The sequence below is a fragment of the Mustela lutreola genome, chromosome 1 (genome assembly GCF_030435805.1).
Source record: "Mustela lutreola isolate mMusLut2 chromosome 1, mMusLut2.pri, whole genome shotgun sequence".
NCBI classification, from domain to species: domain Eukaryota; kingdom Metazoa; phylum Chordata; class Mammalia; order Carnivora; family Mustelidae; genus Mustela; species Mustela lutreola.
The window spans coordinates 84,672,652-84,688,033 of NC_081290.1; the positions used below are offsets into that span (position 1 = coordinate 84,672,652).

The 15,382-nt window shown below is 35.2% G+C and overlaps 1 pseudogene; it reads left to right on the top strand.

Moving 5' to 3' along the window:
- The first annotated feature begins 1,535 nt into the window (after positions 1–1,535).
- Positions 1,536–7,951, top strand: LOC131823169 (10 kDa heat shock protein, mitochondrial-like; annotated as a pseudogene).
- Positions 7,952–15,382: the final 7,431 nt, after the last annotated feature.

Genomic DNA, 15,382 nt, shown 5'->3' on the forward strand with positions numbered 1-15,382 from the left:
CAATTCAGTGTTGGTATGAGTTACAGAATAACAGAACATCCTCTAAATGGTTGGTTAAACATGATAGTAGTTTATTTCTCATTCTGGGAAATCTGGATGTGAACAGCTCATGGCTGGTTTATAATTCTTGGCAGTCATATGGAACCCAGCCTGCTTCCAGCTTTCCTTCTGCCACTGCTAGTGTTTGGCCCCCAGTCTCATGGACTGAGAATGATTTCTACCATCACCTCCATGTGGAGCCAGCTATAGAATTTCTGGGGCACAGTGCAAAATGAAAATATGGGGATCCTTTTTCAAAAAACAGGAAATGATGCAGTGAAAGTTACTAAAACATAAAATTCCTTCTTTTCTCCTTTTTTCTTTTGCAGTATCTCTCTCAGCTTGTTAGAGTCTATTTTTTATTTGCTATTAATCCTCTTCTAAATAAAGACAAGTAAAAAAAATAAATTATTAGCATGGATTTTATCAGTTACCTTTATATTATGCAGTGCTATTTTTAGATGCAGGTATAAAAACATTTAACTCATATATGTAGTCACCAAAAAACAATTCATATTTTATACCTCTTACATCCAGAGTGCTGGAAATATTACACAAAACTGACTCAGATGGTTTTTCCCACTTTTTACATGTGCATAATCTATCAAAACACTGTACCTTTACTAAAAACAGAGGGAAGACTGAAAGGAGAAAGAAGTAAAGGTTGCCTTACTTTCTCCTTTCCTTTCAAATCATTGTTTTCAGCCTAAGTGTTTGGATAACACAAGGAAATGACACAAGTAAGAAAGGATAGGATAGGAAGGAGTTCTCTGGTTCTTCATGCTTTTTAGAATGCTACTGTCTTCTTTGTAAATTTGAAGGGAGTTCTTCAAATACAAATATGATCTTTCAGAACTGACAGCATTCTTTACTAGCTCACTCAAACATGTAACATGTTAACTTTGTACTGAATTTGCATCACTGATCTTCTCCACATAGTCCCCTGAACGTCTCACCCATAGTTAATTGGGAATTCTATACATGAGGAAACAATGAACATCTGAAATGTATATTGCATGTACCTCTTCTGCTCAAACACATCCTTCATTGTCCCACAGGAATTCACTTACAGAAAATAAGCTCAAAGATACAATTAAAGATTTAATGAGGGCTACAGCAGGGCAATTAATCAAGTGTGGGGCCCTTCTGAGCATCAGATCCTATGTAATCACACTGTTTAAATGGCCATGGAACTGGTCATGTCTCCATATACCACTTTCAAGGAGGTTGGACAAAAGAGAGGATAAGGGATGGAGAATTTGCAACAGCTTTCACCAGCTTTTCCTTTCCTGCCCCCCTTTCTTTTCCTTTTCTTTCCTTCCTTTTTCCCTTGTTTTCTTGCCCCCCCCACCTTTTTTTTGAGATCTTTGACAAGATGCCACCTAACACTTCTTTTAAAATCCAGTAACCAGAATTTTAATATGAGGCTACAACTAGCTGTAAGGGAGGCTGAGAAACATGATCTTTATTGCAGGTGATCATGTACTGGGCCAAAGATGATAGGTTTGGAGACAGGTAAGTGTGTTGTAAGATTTCTTATGTCAAGCCCCACAATAGAGAGGAATTGATCAAATATGATTTTAGCTTTTTACTAGAAGGTTGTTTTCTTAATACTGTCTAAAAACTAGGAAAAAAAGTGAGTGAACATTCATTTTCTAGTTGAAGGCAGCTTGTTAAAAACAAAGAAAAATAACTCTGCATTAAAATTTAATATTTTGGCCCATAATAACCATTTTTATGAGAAAATCTTGCCAGATCTGATAATCTTACAAATTGAGTTGCAAGATTTTAAATTCTGTTCAAATCCAACATTGTTCCTGGGTTGTTATGTTTTTTAAACAGAGTTTTATATAGCAGATTAATTAATCTCAGACTTTCTCCATTACTACTTAGAAATGTGGATTAAATTACAAAATCATCCTTTTATTTAACCCTCACAATAACAACATTTCAGGATAGATGCTACATATCCATTTTGTATGAAAACAAACAGGACTTCTAGAAAATAAGAAACCACTATTACTATTTTCCCTCAAATATTAGCTATTGCATTTTGATGTCTTTTCTTTCTTTATTCAATTTTTACTTCAGATGTCACTTTCTGGAAGAGAGACAAAGAAACAGAGAAATAGAATCTGTATAATTTTGTGAAACGTTTAGTACTCTGAAAGAATCAGTATATCTGAGTTCTAGATATATTTATCTCAGGGAATAGCTGTACTACTTTAGAACATTGCTTTAATCTTTGTGGGTAAAAATTTTCACTTTAAATTAAGGACTTTGTTTAAGATCATCAATTTTCAGTATTACTCTATGGAATTCTTATTTCAAAAGTCTATAAATTTTATTTACATTTAATTTTTAATGTACAGCCAATTATCATTCATGTTAATTCTGTTCTAGAAAGTTGCCAAGAATATTGAATTAGTAAATATTTAAATGATTAAATCATAACAAATCATCAACTCATTCTGGTAAATGCTATTTTCTTTCCTTAACAAAAGAGAAAAGTAGATTCAGTAGTGTTAAGTTACTTGTTTGAGGCCACCCAACTCAGAAATCCCAGAGTTGAGATTCAAGGCCCACTAGCTGGTCCTGGAGCAACAGCTTCTTACACTATACTGCACTACCTCCTACTATTTCCTTCCTCTGGTCATTTCTTTTTTTTTTTTTTTTTTTTTTTTTTTTTTTTAAGATTTTTTTTATTTATTTGAGAGTAGGCAGGGAGGCAGGCAGAGAGAGAGAGAGGAGGAAGCAGGCTCCTGCTGAGCAGAGAGCCTGATGTGGAACTCAATCCCAGGACCCCGAGATCATGACCTGAGCTGAAGGCAGCGGCTTGAAGGCAGCGGCTTAACCAACTGAGCCACCCAGGCGCCCTCCTCTGGTCATTTCTGAATGGAACTGAAACAAGCAGGTAGAGAGTCTCTTTATTTGACTCCAGGCAGGAATGGCCATGTCAGGTGACACCCTTTTTCTCTTTTATTTTTCAGTTTTGCACATGTTTAGAAATGACATGAAAGTGCAGTGAGTATAGATTTGGGGGGTTACAAATAAATTTTAGCAAGTAGATGAATTTGCAAATATAGAATCTAAAATAATGAAGGTCAACTGTATTAACTTTTAAAAACAAATGTGAAACAATATGAATAATCATTGTATTCTATCTCATGTTAATACAATGATAAACACCATCTGCCTTTCAATGCAAACATGAATATATATTTCGGGTTCCTGAAAATGTGTCATCAATTAGAAAGGTGTTAGTTCTGCATTTATCTTTCTCTCAATCTCTTTCTTTCTCTTTCCCTCTTAATGTCTGCCTGTGCATGTCCAGTCATATAAAAATGTACCAGGAATATATTATCTCCAGCACATGCATGCCTTCCTCAATTAAATGTCCAGTGAGACTCAGATTCATCTGGGCAATAGTGGTAAGTTGAGTGGAAGAGGAGGTATGAGTTGATAATGCTTCATAGGAGATCTGACCTGATGCTGATGGGGAGGAAATAGAGCAGGAAATGCTCCGTTAAAAGATTTGTAGGAGTTAACTAAGGACAAACAGGAGAGAAAAAAAGGTTCCAAACAATGGGAACAACGTGGGAAAGACTATGGTGGTGCGAGCCTAATGTGTAGGGAGACTGAAGAAGCTGGGTAATACTGAGTACAGACAGCTGGAGAAATGGGCAATGGTAAGGGCATGTAGAGCCCTGTAGGTCTTATTAGAGGAATGATGGGAAGACAATGTGTGTTTTAAGCAGATGGTCCTAAGTTCAAATATGTTTTTTGAAAAGGTCAATCAGTATGCTTAGTGGATAAGTGATCAAATTGGGGCACAAGTGATTTTAGAAAGGTAAGTCAGAAGCTATTTCAGTAAATCAGAGAAGAATGATGGTAGATTGGATTAAGGAGAGGTAGTATAGATGAAATTAAAAATTGATTTAATGCATATAATTGATTTGTATGTAATTTTATTATTTTACCACTTGAATGAAATGTAAGTATCTTTCAGAGGAGAAAATTTTGGGGTGAATACTTATGTATTAGATAAGAAGTGATTTTTATATTTTTATGATTCCAAGTTTATTATTTTTGCATATAATTGGCACACAATGTTACATTGTATTTCAGGTATATAGCTTAGTGATTCAACAAGAATATACATTGCACTATGTTCACCACAAATGTATCATTTGTTCCATTGTATTGCTATTACAGTATTATTGACTGTATTCCTAATGTTGTGCCTATTACTCCTGTAATTTATCCATTCTGTAACTGGAAGCCTATAGGTTACATGAAAATAACCAGAGAATTAAAATTTTAAATGATGGAGACACTTAGGTGGCTCAGTTGGTTAAGCATCTGCCTTCACCTCAGGGCATGATCCCAAGGGTCCTGGGATCAAGCTTGGCATCATGTTCACTGCTCAGCAGAGAGCCTGGTTCCCCCTCTTCCTCTGCTGCTCCTCCTGCTCTTGCTATCTCTCTCTCTTTCTCTCTCAAATAATGAGTAAAATCTTGGGGAAAAAATGGTGATTATTGGGATGCCTGATTCTTGGATTCTTCTCAGGTCTTGATCTCAGAGTCATGAGATTGAGGTCCAATGTCATGCTCACTCTGTGCAAAGTCTGCTTGGCATTATCCCTACCCCCTTTCACCCCTCCCACATGCTTGTGTGCTCTTTCTAAAATAAAGTAAATGATGGTTATTGTCATCAACAGAATATCTTTAATGTCAGGAAGTATTTGGCTATTTGTAGTACTGATACATGATGGGGGTAGGGAAAGGGAGTCTATGCAAGTAATGGTAGTTACCAAAAACTAAGTTCAATCAGTATCTATTTTTTAAAATTTGTAAAATAATATTCTATATGTATCATATTTATGTGTTGAGTTAAATGTGTCTATCTCTTATATACCATTTGGCAGAACTGAAAGTTGGTGACAGTCATGTATCAGTAATATACTATAATCAAAAAGAGTATGGATTATTACTTTAGCTGTTAATGGGTGTACTACATTTCAAAGAGTGACCTTAAAATGGTAACAATTTTATGGTCATATTTCTCTCCAGCTTGTTTAGGATTATTTTACTTAAAGTATCACTAAATCTGCTTGGCATAAGACCACCATGTGATCCTTGACAGTTCTGGTCAGATTATTAATATTTCCCATGTTTTCTTAGGAGGAGATTTAACAACCTAAAGAAGGCCATAGCAGGCATGGGCTCAGCTTGCTTTGCTCCATACCCTTTTTTAGTGATGGTACATTATATTCAAGACCCTAAAATAGAACATAACTCTGCCATGGTTCTTAAAAAATTGTTACTTACAGGTTGGGTTTTGTTGTTGTTTGTTTTGTTTTGTTTTAATGCACCATTGAAACATTTTCTTTTTAGAATGGAAATATGGCAAGATTTTGATTCAGTCTGAAGACAAAAGCACACTCCATCTCAGCATATCTAGCAGATGTTCTCTTCATAGGCAGAGAAAAAACATGGCAAGTTACTGTATCCAGCTGGTTCCTAAATCATTCTGAAATTTTCCCTGTCTACTCCCAAAAGATGTAAATTGGCCCATAAAGAGAACAGCAGGCAATATTACTATAAATAAAGGCCACAAAAGAACTCATATTGCAGGAAGAAACTAATGGAAAATAGGAAAAAATGACCATTGTTTGAGTGAAGTAGGTAAATTAAGACCTCTCTGTGAATTTACTACTATATACAGAGGGTTTAATATTCAATCATTCAGGAAGCATTTATCTTTTGCTTCTTTCTTTCCTTAATCTTACATTACTTTATTTTCCAATTTTCCAGAACCTTATTTTGACTTTGTCAAAGGTCTGCAACAATAAAGAACAGTGAGTAATTGCTGTGGGCAGAGAATGTGAATTTGAGATGCAGTCCCTGAAGCTTTAGTTTTTAGTACAACATGGTTGGAACTTAAAAGTCAATGCTCCCATCATCACACCCAGAAAAAATGTGAATAAACTGAAAATCAACAGCTCTTCTTAGATCAGAGAATTGAGCTCATAGGGTAAATGTCTGTCTTGGAAACTAAAAACTTCAACTCAAGCTCACTTCTCATATACAGAGAATCACAGCTTATTGGGGCAAATAGCCCAGCAGCAGAAGACCAAAGCCAAAGTCAGTATCAGCAGCAACACGTTACATTATGATTAACAAATTCCTGGAGGCTTACTATGGACTACATCCAGAGAAGGCTAATTTGGGGGCCTCCACTCTTTCCTGGGTTTTTCTTCTAAGAGTTCTGTTTCTCACTGTGAAGATCTGAGAGAAAATCCTTTTGCAATTAACGCGGGCTGGGGGGGAGTAACTTTTTATTTATTTATTTATTTATTTATTTATTTATTTAAGATTTTGTTTATTTAACAGAAAGAGAGAGAGATCACAAGTAGGCAGAGAGGCAGGCACAGAAAGAAGGGGAAACAGGCTCCCTGCCAAGCAGAGAGCCAGATGTGGGGCTAGATCCCAGGACCTCATGAGATCAAGACTTGAGCCAAAGGCAGAGGCTCAACCCACTGAGATACCCAGGTGCCCTGAAAATTAACTATTTTAAATAAGGCTATAGCTCTCTGTGATCATTATTAAGTCCTGTACTCAAGAGCAACTATTTTACTAGAGCCTAACTAACTAAGGTTAAACCAGTGCCTAATTTCAGCCTGCCCTAGCCTTTGATGTGAAGGAAGGAAAATTTTCAACTCAAGCTCACTAAGATCTAATCATTAGAATATAGACTGCTTCCTTCACACTTGTAATTCACATCAGTAACGTTCCTATATAATAACAGGAAATTATAGGTAAATTACTGTAAACTTCAGGCCCTATTTTAGGAGTTATAGGAAAAACAAAAGACAACAGGGAGAACAACACAATACTAGAGGAAATTTTAGCTACAGCAAATATAGCTTAACCCCACATCCTAGCCAGATAAACCCAAAACTTCATACTATAGGCATGTTTGCCTTAGATCCTTATTCCCAACACATCATTATTTCTTTCAACAAAAAAGATACAAGGCATGTTTAAAATAAAATAAAATAAAATAAAACAAAAGAAAACAAACAAAAAGCGGTCTGAAAGACAACATAACCATCAGATCAAGACTCATCTACAACAATGATGTTAGGATGATCAGATCAGAAATTTAAAATATATATGATTAATAATGCTAAGAACTCTAAATGAAAAAGTAGGTGACATGCAAAAATAGATGGGTCATAAAGCAAAGGGATGGAAATTCTAAGAAAGAATAAAACAGAAATGATCCTGAATATCAGACTGTGAGTCTCCCTGCCACAGTCTGTGGCAGTTTGAGAGCAGAGAACCAATTTCAGCAAGCTGGAGTCAGGCAGAACAGGCATTTAGAAAATTTTCTTCCTCTTTTTGCCTCAGTTTTAGTTGAAAGGGCACAGCTGAGGGGTGCCTGGGTGGCTCAGTGGGCTAAGTGCCTGCCTTTGGCTCAGGTCATTCCCCCAGAGTCCTTGGATCTAGGCCCACATCAGGCTCCCTGCTCACTGGGGAGCCTGCTTCTCCCTCTCCCTTTGCCTCCCCCTCAACTTGTGTTCTCACTTGCTTTGCTCTCTCTCTCTCAAATAAACAAATAAATAAATCTTAAAAAAAAAAAGAAAAAAAAAAAAAAAGGGCACATCTGAAACCATAACCACAGGAAGCGTTATGCTTCCAGAAAACTCTCAAGGAAAAGTGTTGCAAACAATGGTAGTAATGTTGAATCAGGCTCTGGAGGAAAGGTTGGAGAGAGTCAACCAGTTAGTGTGAAGGTCGAAGATATATTTCTTCTCCCAGAATATGTAGGCACCAAAGTCGTTCTAGATGACAAGGATTATTTCTTATTTAGAGATGGTGATATTCATAGAAAGTATGTAGACTGAAATAAATCATTATTGAAATGGCATCAAGTGAAGCTGCCCATTACAGAAAAGTTGTGAAATCTTTCATTACATAAATAATTTCTATGTCTCTCTTTTTTTCTTAAGATTTTATTTTTTTTATTTGACACAGAGAGAGAGAGAGTTCACAAGTAAGCAGAGAAGCAGGCAGAGAGAGAGAGGGGGGAAGCAGGCTCCCTGCTGAGCAGAGAGCCCGACATGGGGCTCCATCCCAGGACCCTGAGATCACGACCCTGGCTGAAGACAGAGGCTTTAACCACTGAGTCACCCAGGCGCCCCTCTATGTCTCTCTTTTAGAATAAATTAATAATATCCAAACTAGAAAAAAAAAAAAAAAAGGAAATGCTAAGACTCAAAATAATCTTTGATGGCTCATCAGTAGACTGGGCATAGGTAAGAAAGAATCACTGATCTTGCCACAGATATATCAATAGATACTTCCAAAATGAAAATGTAAAGAAAACAAAACACAGAACAGAATATCCATAAACTGTGGGAAATTATGAAAACTGTAACTATATGCAATGGAAGACCAGAAAAAGAATATCAGAAAAAGAAAAAAAAATAGAAGAAATGTTTGAACCAATAATCCTTGAGAATTTTCAAGAATTAGTAAGAGAAGTTAACTATAAAACCAGGAATCTCAGAATACACCAGCCACAACACAATACAAAACCAAATCAAAACAAACAAAAAACAAAAATGAAACATACACCCAGGTATATATCATGTTTGAATTGTAGAAAATCAAAGCCAAGAGAACGTCTTGAAAGAAGCAGTAGAGGATCAGGGAGTAGGGGTGAAGCTTAACTAAAGAAGAACAGGGAAAAGAAACTCTTCAGAATACAGGAACCATGCAAGCAAACAGAATGGGGTGAAATATTTCAAGTATTATAAATAGAAAGTGTTAATTAAAAAAAAAAGGCCACCAACCTAGTATTCTGAATCTAGCAAGTTATCCTTCAAAAGTGAAGGCCAAATAAAGACTTTCTTGGACTAACAAAACTAAGTGAACTTGTCACCAGTAAAACTACCTTGCAAAAAGGGTTGCAAGTTTTTCTGAGAGAAAGAAAACTATAGGTCAGAAATTTAGATTTATATAAATAAAAGAAAGAGTGTTAGAAAAGAAATAAATAAAGGCAAATAAAAATCTATTAGTTTTCTTATTCTTAATAAAATAAATACTAGTTCAAGATGATGGTAATAATATATATGATGATTATAGCTTATAGATATGTGAAGTGAATTACAGCAACATTATAAGGGTTGAGATAGAGGAATTGAGATTATATAAGGTTAAAAAGTACTTGCAGTGTCTGTGAGGTGCATACCCTAGGACAAACACTTAGCAAACTTCCAGACTCTTTATGAACCCAGCATTACCCTGATCCCTAAATGAGGCAAAGACCCCACCAAAAAGGGGAATTTCAGACCAATATCCCTGATGAATATGGATGCCAAGATTCTCAACAAGATCGTAGCTCATATGATCCAACATTAAAAAGATTGTCTACCATGACCAGGTGGGATTTATCCATGAGATGCAAATGGTTCAACATTCACAAATCAATGTGATAGAACAAATCAATAAGAGAAGGGAGAAGAACCACATAGTCCTTTCAGTTGATGCAGGAGAAGCATTTAACAAGATACAGCATCCATTCTTGATTAAAACCTTTAAAAGTATAGGGATAGGAGGAACATTCTTCAACTTCATAAAATCTATCTATGAAAGACCCACAGCAAATATCATTCTCAATGGGGAAACGCTGACAGCCTTGCCTTTGAGATCAGGAACATGACAAGGATGTCCACTCTTGCCACCTTTGTTCAACATAGTACTAGAAGTCCTAGCAACAGCAATCAGACAACAACAACAACAACAAAAGATATTCAGATTGGCAAAGAAGAAGTCAAACTCTCTCTCTTCACAGATGACATGTAACTTTATGTGGAAAACCCAAAAGACTCCATCCCCAAACTATTAGAACTCATATAACAATTCAGTAATGTTGGAAGATACAAAATCAATACACATAAATCAGTTGCTTTCTTACACACTTAAATGAAAATATAGAAAGGGAAATTGGAGTCAATTCCATTTACTATAGTACCAAGAACCATAAGATACCTGAGACTAAACCTAACCAAACACGTAAAGAATCTGTACTTGAGGAACTACAGAACACTCATGAAAGAAATTGAAGAAAACACAAAAAGATGAAAAAGCATTCCATGCTCATGGATCAGAAGAGTAAACATTGTTAAAATGTCTATACTGCCTAGAGCTATCTATACTTTCAATGCCATCCTTATCAAAATTCCACCAGCATTTTTCCAAGAGCTGGAACAAATAATCCTAAAATTTGTATGGAACCAGAAGAGACCCCAAATTGTTAAGGAAATGTTGAAAGAGAAAAACAAAGCTGGGGGCATCATGTTGCCTGATTTTAAGCTTTACTACAAAGGTGTGATTACCAAGACAGCATGATATTGGCACAAAAACAGACACATAGACCAGTGGAACAGAGTAGAGAGCCCAGATATGGACCCTTAATGTTATGGTCAAATAATCTTCGACAAAGCAGGAAAAATATCCAGTGGAAAAAAGACAGTCTTTTCAATAAATGGTGCTGGGAAAACTAGACAACTATGTATAGAAGAATGAAACTTGACCATTCTCTCACAGTATAAACAAGGATAAACTCAAATTGGATAAAAGACCTCAATGTGAGGCAAGAATCTATCAAAATTCTAGAGAAGAACATAGGCAGTCACCTCTTCGACATTGGCCACACAACTTCTTTTAAGAGATGCCTCCAAAGACCAAGGAAACAAAAGTGATAATGAACTTTTAGGACTTCATCAAAATCAAAAGTTTCTGCACAGCAAAGGAAACAGTCAACAAAACAAAGAGATAGACCATGGAATGGGAGAAGATATTCGCAAATGACACTACAAACAAAGGGTTGATACCCAAGATCTATGAAGAACTCCTCAAACTTAACACACACAAAACAGATAATCATGTCAAAAAAGGGGCAGAAGACATGAACAGACACTTCTCCAAAGAAGATATACAAATGGCTAACAGACACATGAACAAATGTTCATCATGATTAGCCATAAGGGAGATTCAAATCAAAATGACATGGAGATACCACCTTACACCAGTCAGAATGGCCAAAATCAACAAGTCAGTAAACAACAAGTGTTGGAGAAGATGTGGAGAAAGGGAAACCCTCTGACACTGATGGTGGGAATGCAAGTTGGTGCAGCCCCTTTGGAAAACAGTGTGGAGATTCATTAAGAAGTTAAAAATAGAGCTACCCTATGACCCTGCAATTGCACTACTGGATATTTACCCCAAAGACACAGATGAAGTGAAAAGAAGGGCCATCTGTATCCCAGCGTTCATAGCAGCAATGGCCACAGTTGCCAAATTGTGGAAAGAGCAAAGATGCTCTTCAACATACGAATGGATAAAGAAGACATGGTCGATATATACAATGAAATATTATGCAGCCATCAAGAGGTATGAAAACCCAACTTTTGGATCAACATGGACAGGACTGGAGGAGATTATTCTCAGTGAATAAGTCAAGCAGAGAAAGTCAATTATCATATGGTTTCACTTACTTGTGGAGCATAAGGAAGAACACGGAGGACATTGGGAGATGGAGAGGAGAAGTGAGTTGGGGGAAATTAGAGGAGGAGACAAAGCATGAGGGACTGTGGAAATGCTAATTAGTGCAGCCACTGTGGAAAACAGCATGGAAGTTTCTCAAAAATTAAAAATAGAATCAACATACTATCCAGTAACTCCACTACTGGGTATTTTTACCCAAAGAAAACAAAAACACCGATTCAAAAAGGTGTATGTACCCCTATGTTTATTGCAACATTATTTACAATAGCCAAGGTATGAAAACAACCCAAGAATCCCTCCCAAGAATCCCTCCATGGGTGAATGGATAAAAAAGATGTGGGAAGTATGCATACACACACACACACACACACACACTCATTTATATAAATATTTATAATATGTATGGTGGGGAAATTTTATATATATATATATATATATGGTGGGGGTATATATTATATATGGCTATATATAATGGAATATTACTCAGCCATAAAAATGAGAAATTGCCATTTCCTTCAATGTGGATAGAGCCAGAGTATATTATGTTAATTCAAACAAGTCACATAGAGGAAAACAACATATGATTTCACTCACATGTGGAATTTAGGAAACAAAACAAATGAACAAATAAAGAAAAAAGAAAAACAGACAGGAAAACAGACTCTTAAATACAGAGAATAAGCTGGTAGTTGCCAATGGGAGGTAGGTGAGGAAATAGGTGAAATAAGTAAAGGGGATTGAGAGACACATATCATGATGGGCATTGGACAAGGCACAGAACTGTTGAATCATTACATTGTACATCTGAAACTCATATAGCACTGTATGTTAATTACACTTCAGTAATTTTAAAGAAGAATCCTATTTACTAAATTCTTGAGAATTATTTCCTTTCTCTTTCCAGAATTATATATTTCTTCTGATGTCAAATTTTTCCTACTGTTCTTCTTATGGGTAATTAGTTGTGTTTGTTTGTTTCCAAGTACCTGGTAATCTCTGGGTTCCTGTTCATATTTAAGACCAAGAGAGGAAAAATATAAGGAGATATTGTATAAAGATAGGATTGGTTGAATAATCTTTGGAATTTCTAAATGAGAAAACTTTATTCTGAGGTATTAACATCCTCAAAATCTGCCTTAAATATCGCAAGATAATTTAATCAATCTCATTATAAAAGAACATGCCAAGATATTTTTTGGCTAAGTAGCAAGAAGTTAGAAATTATGGTGAGAAAGATGATTAGGATAGATTTTTTTTTTTATTTACAGAGCTTTTCAGTTTCACTTCTCTTTCAATGTGCAAATTACAGCCTCACCATTTTTGAGTTATCAGGACTTGGCAGATAACATCACATTTGACTATTTTCTCCTTTGTCTTCATTATGGGCAAAAGAGAAATATTTTTCTACTTTTTTTTTTTCTGCTGCTGTATTTCACCCATTAACCACCCCTCCATCTGATATAGAAATATATGCAAATATATGCAAGTCTAGAAATATATGCAAGGAATATATGCAAGAAATATATGCAAGTCTCACATTTATTAATGTTGTTTCTCCTATTCTCTATATAATTAGGCTTTTGTATTCTTTACTATTTTTCAGTTGTATATCAGAAAGAAGGAGATAAATGGAATATTTTATCATGTTTACAATCTTAAAATGGAGATTGTATTTCATTCAAGAAGAAAAACATTTGTAACTAAACAATGCAACTAAAGTTATCAGTGCAATTTAATCTGAAAAAACATTTTGCTTGAACAACCTGGTTTCTTCCTTCAAACAATTCTGCCAAGTAGATCATTCTTTTTGCATGTATTATATAAGGGAATGGATGGATGAATGAATGAATATAAATGGATGAATAAGTAAAAGGAAGGACTGAAAGTCGTGGTTTCTAATTCTAAATCCTATGCTGTTTCTTTAAATTGGTGATATTTAATGTTTTATTCAAAGCAAATAGGCAAACCAAATAGCTTTCTACTCTACCATCTCACTAAGGCCTAAGAATGGAAAGTAATAACAGTTAAATTAAATTAAATTAGATGTAAAGATTCAGTATTGGTTTCTTGAAGCTAATTAATTAAAGAAAACATATGAAGATCTCCATACTAGAAGCTGTTTCCGTGAAAGATTTGCAAAGAAATGTCTGCTTGGTATTAGAGAACTATAGTAATAGAAATCAATAAAATAATTGGAAACACACACACATTCACTCACTCCAAGTACTTTTTGAAAGACCTTCTAAATATGGATAATCTTTTTTCTTACAACACGGTATTTATGTAATGCATTCTCCAAGATGGAAATTATTAGATAAGGCAACTTCATACTCCTTCCATTTCCCAACGTTTCTCTTCATGGGAATAACAAAAACAGTAAGATAATAAGTCCTGAGGAGTTGTAAAAATCATGAGTTGATGGATGACTTGAAATTAATTATTTACATTTTATTTAAAGAGGAAATACGTAGGGAAGATATAAAATTTTGAGAATTTATGGGGTAAATTGTCACAAGGTACTGGGGATAGAAAAAAGGAAAATGAATAGAAACATAAGTGTAGATAATAGTCAATGGTGCTATTTTATCAAATATTTTAAAGGCATTTCAGAGACATCTGAAGAAAGTAGATAATGTGAGTGCCAATTTTAGTGAAACAGAAAACAAACAAACTTGGGCTTAATATCTGAAGATACATGTTTGATTTCCAGTGTTCTTTTGCTATTTGATTCAGGGTAAGTCATAATTTTTCTGAGTTTGACATCCACTTCTATATTATAACAGAAAATATAGTAACTGCCTCTTATCAGTGTGAAATCTAAATGTACAAATTTATAGAAGAATTTTATAAAATTTTATGCATGTTCTAAGTTATATTCTTGCTTGCAGAGTATGTGTGTCAGCTGGCCTGGATTGATTATATGTTTGACTATTGGCCAAACTATGAAACTATGGAACAAATGATTTGTAGTCTGTCAACATTGTTTAGTAGTAATAGTAAAACTTATGATTAGTATCTCGTTTTTATGGGGCCTAAGGAAAGGGCGAGTTCAACAGTTAGGGCTGGTGACATGGACAGAATAGTCAAATATGTTTACATAAGCAGCTCACCACAGAGATCTTCAGCACAAGCAAATGTGAGCTTCTGGTACCAAGGTCTATTGGTGATGGTTCAAGGCCAGATGACAATAAATGACCTTGACCTTTTTTGACCTTGCCCATTTGTAGGAAGACTACCTGGACCTGAGATCTCTGGAGCCTTTTCAATGTAGACCTTTCCTTTTTTGGTGATGTTTATACCCTTGACAAAGGAAATCAGGGAATCAAAACCATTTGAGTCTTTTGTATCTGCTCAGAAATCCGGTACCTAAATTGATTATTGTATAATTAACACAAACCTGTTAGATGTCACATATTTAAAAATGTTTTTCTGAGGCACATCTACAGTATAATTTGCCATGCTGTCCTGAGTACACATAGAGATAAAACATTAAACAAACAAACAAACAAAAACACCTTATTTCTACCAATCAGCAATATATAAAGAAAAATACAAATAATTAAACAAGAAATGATCTGCAATGATTCCTAAACAATGCTCTGTGATTTATAATCTTACAGTGTTTTATAGAGTGATTAAGGAAGTCGCTAACGCTGGTATATATAAAAGGTCATAATATTAGCTCGTTATTCCACAAGTAATTATTGGTATCATACAATGTTCAAAACACTGTTCAACAATCTGAGAAAGAAGACGATATCCCC